At 38.3% G+C, this 9,807-nt stretch overlaps 1 pseudogene across 1 annotated transcript; it reads right to left on the reverse strand.

Moving 5' to 3' along the window:
- Nucleotides 1–3,646: 3,646 nt before the first annotated feature.
- LOC308340248 (large ribosomal subunit protein eL8-like) lies at nucleotides 3,647–4,419 on the reverse strand (annotated as a pseudogene). Its single transcript has one exon. The product of its transcript is annotated as a large ribosomal subunit protein eL8-like (transcript).
- Nucleotides 4,420–9,807: the final 5,388 nt, after the last annotated feature.

Here is a 9,807-nt window from a genome sequence, read left to right on the forward strand (position 1 = left end):
AGTTTTTCCAACACCATTTATTGGAAAGACTGTCTTTTCCCCATTATACAATATTCTTGCCTCCTTTGGTGTAGATTAATTGATTATATACTTGTGGATCTATTTTGGCACTCTTCTAGTGCCAAAATACTATTGATCTATGTGTCTATTTTTGTGCTGGTATCATACTGTTTTGACTACTATAGCTTTGTAGTATATCATGAAATCTGAGATTGTGATACCTCCAGCATTGTTATCCTTTTTCAAGATGGCTTTAGCTATTTGAGGTCTTTCATTTGGCTCCATGCTGGGTGTGTAGCCTACTGAAAAGAAAAGTTTTTACTTAAATTCCAGTTATTTCACATACAGAATAATATTAATTTCAGGTGTACAATATAGTGATTCAACACTTTCACACAACACCCAGTGCTCATCACAACAAATGCATTCTTTAATCCCCACCACCTATTTAACCATCCCCACACCCATGTCCCCTCTGGTAACCATCAGTTTGTTCTCTATAGTTAAGAGTCTGTTTCTTTGTTTGTCTCTCTCACTCTCTTTTTCCCCCTCCCATTTGTCTTGTTTCTTAAATTCCACATTTGAGTGAAATCATATGGTATTCGTATTTCTCTGACTGACTTATTTTGTTTAGCATAATACTCTCTATACAAATTTTATAATTATTTGCTCTAGTTCTGTAAAAAAATGCTATTTGTATTGATAAGGATTGCATTGAATCTGTAGATTGCTTTGGGTATGTATGGACATTTATTTTAATTACAGTAATTCTTCTAATCCATGGGCATGGCATACCTTTCTATTTGTTCTGGTCATCTTCAATTTCTTTCATTGGTATCTTATAGTTTTCAGAGTATAGGTCTTTCACCTTTTGATTTAATTTATTCTTAGGGTTTTTTTTAAATTTTGGTGTAATTTTATTTATTTATTTTTGAATTTTTTTTGCCTTTTTTTATTAATTTATTTATTTTAATAAACATATAATGTATTTTTATCCCCAGGGGTACAGGTCTGTGAATCGCCAGGTTTACACATTTCACAGCACTCATCATAGCCCATACCCTCCCCAATGTCCATATCCCCACCACCCTCTCCGGTCCCGCCTCCCCCCAGCAACCCTCAGTCTGTTTTTTGAGATTGAGTCTTTTATGGTTTGTCTCCCTCCCGATCCCATCTTCTTTCATTTTTTCTTTTCCTACCTCCCCCCAACCCCCCCGCATTGCATCTCCACTTCCTCATATCAAAGAGATCATATGATAGTTGTCTTTCTCCAATTGACTTATTTCGCTAAGCATAATACCCTCTAGTTCCATCCACGTCGTCACAAATGGCAAGATTTCATTTCTTTTGATGGCTGCATAGTATTCCATTGTGTATATATACCACATCTTCTTTATCCTTTCATCTGTTGATGGACATCTAGGTTCTTTCCATAGTTTGGCTATTGTGGACATTGCTGTTATAAACATTCCGGTGCACGTGCCCCTTCGGAGCACCACGTTTGTATCTTTAGGATATATACCCAGTGGTGCAATTGCTGGGTCATAGGGTAGCTCTATTTTCAGTTTTTTGAGGAACCTCCACACTGTTTTCCAGAGTGGTTCCACCAGCTTGCATTCCCACCAACAGTGTAGGAGGGTTCCCCTCTCTCCGCATCCTCGCCAGCATCTGTCATTTCTTGACTTGTTAATTTTAGCCATTCTGACTGGTGTGAGGTGGTATCTCATTGTGGTTTTGATTTGTATTTCCCTGATGCCGAGTGATGTGGAGCACTTTTTCATGTGTCTGTTGGCCATCTGGATGTCTTCTTTGCAGAAATATCTGTTCATGTCCTCTGCCCATTTCTTGATTGGATTATTTGTTCTTTGGGTGTTGAGTTTGATAAGCTCTTTATAGATTTTGGATACTAGCCCTTTATCTGATATGTCATTTGCAAATATCTTCTCCCATTCTGTCAGTTGTCTTTTGGTTTTGTTAACTGTTTCCTTTCCTGTGCAAAAGCTTTGATCTTGATGAAATCCCAATAGTTCATTTTTGCCCTTGCTTCTGTTGCCTTTGGCGATGTTCCTAGGAAGAAGTTCCTGAGGTTGAGGTCAAAGAGGTTGCTGCCTGCGTTCTCCTCAAGGATTTTGATGGATTCCTTTCTCACATTGAGGTCCTTCATCCATTTTGAGTCTATTTTCATGTGTGGTGTAAGGAAATAGTCCAATTTCATTTTTCTGCATGTGGCTGTCCAATTTTCCCAGCACCATTTGTTGAAGAGGCTGTCTTTTTTCCATTGGACATTCCTTCCTCCTTTGTCAAAAATTAGTTGACCATAGAGTTGAGGGTCTATTTCTGGGCTCTCTATTCTGTTCCATTGATCTATGTGTCTGTTTTTGTGCCTGTACCATACTGTCTTGATGATGACAGCTTTGTAATAGAGCTTGAAGTCTGGAATTGTGATGCCACCGACTTTGGCTTTCTTTTTCAATATTCCTTTGGCTATTCGAGGTCTTTTCTGGTTACATATAAATTTTAGGATTATTTATTCTATTTCTTTGAAAAAAATGGATGGGATTTTGATAGGGATTGCATTAAATGCGTAGATTGCTTTAGGTAGAATAGACATTTTCACAATATTTGTTCTTCCAATCCATGAGCATGGAACATTTTTCCATTTCTTTGTGTCTTCCTCAATTTCTTTCATGAGTACTTTATAGTTTTCTGAGTATAGATTCTTTGCCTCTTTGGTTAGGTTCATTCCTAGGTATCTTATGGTTTTGGGTGCAATTGTAAATGGGACTGACTCCTCAATTTCTCTTTCTTCTGTCTTGTTGTTAGTGTAAAGAAATGCAACTGATTTCTGTGCATTGACTTTATATCCTGACACTTTACTGAATTCCTGTACAAGTTCTAGCAATTTTGGAGTGGAGCCTTTTGGGTTTTCCACATATAGTATCATATCATCTGCAAAGAGTGATAGTTTGACTTCTTCTTTGCCAGTTTGGATGCCTTAATTTCTTTTTGTTGTCTGATTGCTGAGGCTAGGACTTCTAGTACTATGTTGAACAGCAGTGGTGATAACGGACATCCTTGCCGTGTTCCTGACCTTAGCGGGAAAGCTTTCAGTTTTTCTCCATTGAGAATGATATTTGCAGTGGGTTTTTCATAGATGGCTTTGATAATATTGAGGTATGTGCCCTCTATCCCTACACTTTGAAGAGTTTTAATCAGGAAGGGATGCTGCACTTTGTCAAATGCTTTTTCAGCATCTATTGAGAGTATCATATGGTTCTTACTCTTTCTTTTATTAACGTATTGTATCACATTGATGGATTTGCGGATGTTGAACCAACCTTGTAGTGCAGGAATAAATTCCACTTGGTCATGGTGAATAATCCTTTTAATGTACTGTTGGATCCTACTGGCCAGTATTTTGGTGAGAATTTTCGCATCTGTGTTCATCAAGGATATTGGTCTGTAATTCTCTTTTTTGATGGGATCCTTGTCTGGTTTTGGGATCAAGGTGATGCTGGCCTCATAAAATGAGTTTGGAAGTTTTCCTTCCATTTCTATTTTTATTTATTTATTTATTTATTTATTTACTTATTTAAAAAGAGAACTTCTTGTTAGTTTTATTTACAGAAAATTCAACAGCATCCATTCAGTCCAGTTTGGTGGCCAGTTCTTTAGCCTTTGCTTTTTCCAGCTTGGCAATGTGAGCCACTGACTTTGGACCTAGGACATTGTCTCCCCAGTGGCAGTGGATCACACCATATCTGTCAGTGTAATTGGTCTTAATAGCTTCCACCAGCTTAGGCAGAGCTCCTTTGTCTTCCAAGTTAACCTCTGTGAAGACAAGACACCCCAGTCTGGCGTTCCCCTTGATAATGCAGTAAGGAACACCAAACTTATGACACAGAGCAGGCAGGAAGATACCCAGCTCAGTGGAATCCACTGAGCTGGTAGTGCAATAACTACCAGCTGAACCTTCTTGTTTTCCACCAAGGTGGTGACAGTATACGCCTTAGCTCGAAGGACAGGTGGCTTCTTAGTGAGGACATCCCTTTTCCCAGCAGCTTTCTTCTCAGGCCGGGCCAACAATCTCTTCTTCTTCTCTTTCTTTGTCTCTGGTCTGTATTTGTGGGCCAGCTTAAGCAGTTGAATAGCTGTTTGGCAGTCCAAGACCTGGGTGGACTGGTTAATTCCAGGAAGCACTTTTAGACATTTGTAGAAAATAGCCCTTTGCTGTTCCAGCTGGATGTAGCAGGGACATTTGACAATGCAGGTGAGGTAAATTTAGGGCTGGACATCTTGTCCAATGCCAAAAATTCTTGGGTCTTTTCTCAACCAGGGGACTGACCACCTTCTGAGTCTCCTGCTTCTTCACAAGAGCAAGGCCTGGGACCACCCCTTAGCCTTCTTTCCCTTTGGCATCTTGGATTGCTGGAGGAGAGAGTGGTATAATTTTAAATAGGATTGTTTTCTTAATTTCTCTTTCTGCTACCTCATTATTAGTGTATAGAAATGGAATAGTTTCTGTATATTAATTTTGTGTCCTATAAGTTTACTGAATTCATTTATCAGTTCTAATAGATTTTTGGTGGAGTCTTTAGGGTTTTCTATATATAGTACATCATCTGCAAATAGTGACAATTTTATTCTTTTTTAACCAATGTGGATGGATTCCTTTTATTTACTGTTATTATTATTTGTCTGATTGCTGCAGCCAAGACTGCCAATACTGCGTTGAATAAAAGTATTGAGTATGGAGATCCTTGTCTTATTCCTGATCTTAGTTGATAATATTTCAATTATTCACCATTAAGTATGATGTTATTGTGGGTTTTTCATATATGGCCATAACTATGTTGAGGTATGTTCCTTCTAAACTCACTTTGTTGAGACTGTATGCTGTATTTTGTAATGTATGTTGTATTTTGTCAAATGTTCCTTCTGAATTTATTTTTTTTCTTTTTCATTTTATTTTATTTCTTTTCAGTATTTCAGAATTCATTGTTTATGCACCACACCCAGTGCTCCATGCAATACATGTCCTCCTTAATACCCACCACCAGGCTCACCTAACCCCCCCACCCTCCTGCTTCTGAATTTATTGAGATGATTGTACACTTTTTGTTCTTTTCCTTGTTAATGTGATATGTAACATTGGTTGATTTATGAATATTGACTCACTCTAGCAACCTGGAATAAATCCCATTTGATTGTGGTAGATGACTTTTTAAATGTATTGTTAAATTTGGTTTATTAATATTTTGTTGAGGATTTTTGCATCTATGTTAATCAGAGATATTGGCCTGTTTCATTTTTTGTAGTGTCTTTGTCTGGTTTGGGTATTAGTGTAAGACTGGTCTTATAGAGTAAATTTGGGTGTTTTCCTTCCTCTACTATTTTATTGCAATAGTTTAAGGATAGGTATTAACTCTTCTTTAAAAGTTGATAGAATTCATCAGTAAAGCCTGATCCCGGACTTTTATTTGTTGGGAGTTTTTTTTTTTTTAATTGATTCAATTTGATTACTAGTAATTAATCTGTTCAAATTTTCTATTTCTTCCTGATTCAATTTTGGAAGATGGTGTGTTTCTAGGAATTTATCCATTTTTTCTAGGTTGTCCAACTTATTGGCATATGGTTTTTCATAATATTCTCTTGTAATCTTTTGTGTTTCTATGGGGTCTGCTATTTCTCCTCCATTTCCGATTTTGAGTTCTCTCTTTTTCTTGATAAATCATGCTAAAAGTGGTTCAATTTTGTTTATCTTTTCAAAAAACCAGCTCTTGGTTTCATTGGTCTTTTTTATTGTGTTTTTAATTTTTTTAAAAGATTTTATTTATTTATTTGACAGAGAGAGCGATCACAAGTAGGCAGAGAGGCAGGTAGAGAGCGGGGGGAGGGGGGGTTAAGCAGGCTCCCTGCTGAGCAGAGAGCCTGATGCAGGGCTCAATCCCAGGACCCTGTGATCATAACCTGAGCTGAAGTCAGAGGCTTAACCCACTGAGCCACCCAGGCACCCCTGTGTTTTTAATTTTTATTTCATTATTTCTGCTCTGATCTTTATCATTCCCTTCCTTCTGCTAGCTTTGGGTTTTGTTTGTTCTCCTTTTCTAGCTTCTTTAGGTGTTTATTTGAGATTTTTCTTATTCCTTGAGGTAGATCTCTAATGCTATAAACTTCCCTCTTAGAACTGTTTTTGTTGTGTCCCAAAGATATTGGACCCTTATGCTTTTATTTTCATTGGTCTCCATGTATTTGTTGGTTTCCACTTTGATTTCTTAGTTGACACATTCATCATTTACTAGCATGTTGTTTAGCTTCCATGTTTTTGGATTATTTCCAGATTTTTCTTGTAATTGATTTCCAGTTTCATACAGTTGTAGTTGAAAAAGATGTTTGATATGATTTCAGTCTTCTTAAATTTATTGAGACTTGTTTTGTGGCCTAATGTGATCAATCCTAGGGAATGCTCCATATGCACTTGAAAAGAATGTGTATTCTATTTGTTTTGGGTGAAATGTTCTGTATATATCTGTCAGGTTTATCTAATGTGATGTTTTATTCAAAACCACTGTTTCCTTGTGGATTTTCTATCTGAATGATCTGCTATTAAGTCCCCTACTATTGTTGTATTATTGTTGATTTCTTCCTTTATGTCTGTTACTATTTGCTTTATGTATTTAGGTGCTCTTACATTGGATGTATCAATATTTACAACTGTTATATCCTCTTATTGGATTGACCCTTTTATCATTATGTCTTTGTCTCTTGTTATCGTCTTTATTTTAAAGTCTATTTTGTCTGATGTAAGTATTGTTATCCCAGCCTTTTTTATTTGTATGATATATATTTTTCTATTCCTTCATTTTCAATCTGAAGTGAGTCTCTTGTAGGCAGCATATAGATGGCTTTTGTTTTTGTTTTTGTTTTTAGCCATTTAGTCACCCTATGTCTTTTGACTTGAGCATTTAGTTCATTTACAATCAAAGTAATTATCACCATTTTGTTGTTTTCCAGCTGTGTTTGTAGTTCTTCTCTCTTCTTCTGTTGTTTTCTTCCCTTTGGCTTGATTGCTTTCTTTAGTGTTATGCTTGGATTCCTTTCTTTTTATTTTTTGTGTATCTTTTTCTAAAATTTGTGGTTATTGTTGGGTCCATATAGAACATTTTATGTGTGTAACAATCTATATTAAGTTGATGGTCCAAGAGATTCAACACACTCTAAGATAACTAAGTTTTTACTTCTCCCTCCACATTTTATGTATATGATGTCATGTTTTTCATCTTTTTATTTTGTGTATCCCATGACTAATTTTTATAGATATAATTGATCTTGCTACTTTTGTGTTTTAACCTTCATACTGGCTGTATAAGTGATTAACCTACCACCTTTACTGTATTTTGCTTTTACCTATGAAATTTTTTTCTTTCCTTAATTTTTTTACTTCTACTCATGACCTTCTCTTTCCGTGTAAAAAATTCCTTTTAACAATTCTTTTTTTTTTTCTTTTAACAATTCTTATTAGGCTGGTTTAGTGTTGATGAAATTTAACTTTTGTTTTTCAGGGAAACACTTTATCTCTCTCGCGCGCGCGCTCTCTCTCTCTCTTTTTTTTTTTTTTGGTTCCTACCCTGTTTATCTCTCCTATTCTGAAACTTTCTAGATAGAATATTCTTGGTTGTAATTTTTTTTCTTTCAGCACTTTGAATGTATCATCCACTCCTTTATGGCCTTCAATGTCTGCTGAAAGACCAGCTGATACCAACTTCATTCTTGATTGAACCAGAAAGGGGAAACATTTTCTGATATGAAAAAAATACAATCTTAAGCTGCTATGATTCCTTTTTTTTTAATTTTTTTTTAAAATATTTTGTTTTTTTATTTGACAGAGAGAGATCACAAATAGGCAGAGAGGCAGGCAGAGAGAGAAAGAGAGGAGGAAGCAGACTCCCTGCCGAGCAGAGAGCCCGATGCGGGACTCGATCCCAGGACCCTGAGATCATGACCTGAGCCGAAGGCAGAGGCTTTAACCCACTGAGCCACCCAGGTGCCCTATGATTCCTTTTTAAATAACTTTCAGCATTCTAAAAAAAAATTATGAGACAGGCAAAGAAGCAAAAAATGTAACCAATAAATAAGAAGAAAGGAACCAATATACGTAGACCCACAAACAGACCCACAACATATTTAAGAAGATAGAGAAAACAGTGGGCCAAATTGGTGGAAATTTGGAGATTTTCTACAGAGAAATGGAATATGAAAAGAAAAATCATGTGGACATTCCAGAAGTGAAAACTTTGACATCTGAAATTAATAATTCATTGCACAGCTTTCACAGACATTGGGCACAGAAGACAGAATTACTGAACTTGAAGACAGATTGATAGAAACTCCTCAAATCAGCATAGAGAGAAGGAAAGAAAGAAAGAAAGAAGAAAGGAAGAGAGAAAGAAAGAAGAGATGAAATGGCAGACTGTGATTACTCTTATGAAGTCCTCTGCACCATGTGATTGTTTAAGCCACATGCATGATTTTTTTTTTAAACAGGTGCAGTGCTCTCCTGTCTGATGAGAGGTTCTGTGGGACCTCAGTGCCCACACTGACCCTTGCACTCATTGCACAGGGTGATGGGAGGGGAAAGGACATAGGCTAGAAACCAGGAGACCTGGACTTCATGCTTAGCTCTCCCATTGACTTGCTGTGTGATCTGGGTTTGCTTAAAACTTACTTTCCTGGCCAAACCCCATGGAGTCCCCAGAAGGGCTATAGCTAGGACCAGGCCTAGCCCAGCACCTGCCAGTGGAGCCTGACAAGGGGCAAGTCTGAAACTGGCTAACGATTGACCTATTCTAAATATTGACAGAGCCCAAGTCCTGCCATTGCCCAACCATACATGATTTCTCTCCTTCACCTGCAACCTGGCTCCATGTCACAGGGGACAGAACAGAGACTTTGAAGCTTACCACAAGTTCCACCTGACTCCCCTATTAGGGACAACTTAGGGGGTCACTCTGAGTCTCTTTTCTCCTCATCAATATGAAGAGAGTCAGTAGTACCCTCCTCCCAGTTGCTGTGAGACCACTGCCATCACAAGGTTAGCTAAGTGAGGGTGATCAACACAGCTACCCTCATCCCTGCCCTCAGCCTCCAGCCTCCCCTGAGACAGCTGGGGTTGGCTAGCCATCTCTTCCCTGGGGTCCATCTCCCTGCTCAGTCTCCCCTGGCTTCCCCTGGGACTTGGTCCATCTATTCCTGAACTTGTGCCCACCAGTTCACAAGCCCCACCATCCTGCCACCTCCCTCCATCTCTCCCTGGTCCTCTTGGCCTCAGTTTAGCTAGCAGTTTCCCATCTGTCCTTCCATCTCTGCTCTGCCCCCTGGTTAAGCTGGGTGGAGGACTCCTTAGGAGGCAGAAACCCCAACCTCTCAGCCCAGCAACCCCAGAGCAGGACTCTCTGCACATGGCTGGCTTCCACTGGAGTACTGAACTCCCACTTTCATAGATGACTCAGCCTGTGCAGAATACTCCCATCTCTAAAGAAGTTTCAGTTACTGTGACCCTCAGTCCCAAACTTTGCATGAAGGAGTAAGGACAGAAGGGGAGGGAGGAGCTCACTGATACCTCCAGGGACCCTGCAGATTTTTATTTTGTTTTATCCTTACAACCACTAGGGATATAGTGGATATGAACCCAAGTTCTTAGATGAGGATATGAAGGTTCCAGGTAATGCAGCAAGTCTTAGGCACCAGCTGGGAGATATCTATGGCATTACATATGAAATGAGCTGGGAAGCTGTTGCTGGTTTTGCA

The sequence above is a fragment of the Martes martes genome (assembly GCF_963455335.1).
Source record: "Martes martes genome assembly, chromosome: 3".
In the NCBI taxonomy this organism is placed as follows: Eukaryota; Metazoa; Chordata; class Mammalia; order Carnivora; family Mustelidae; genus Martes; species Martes martes.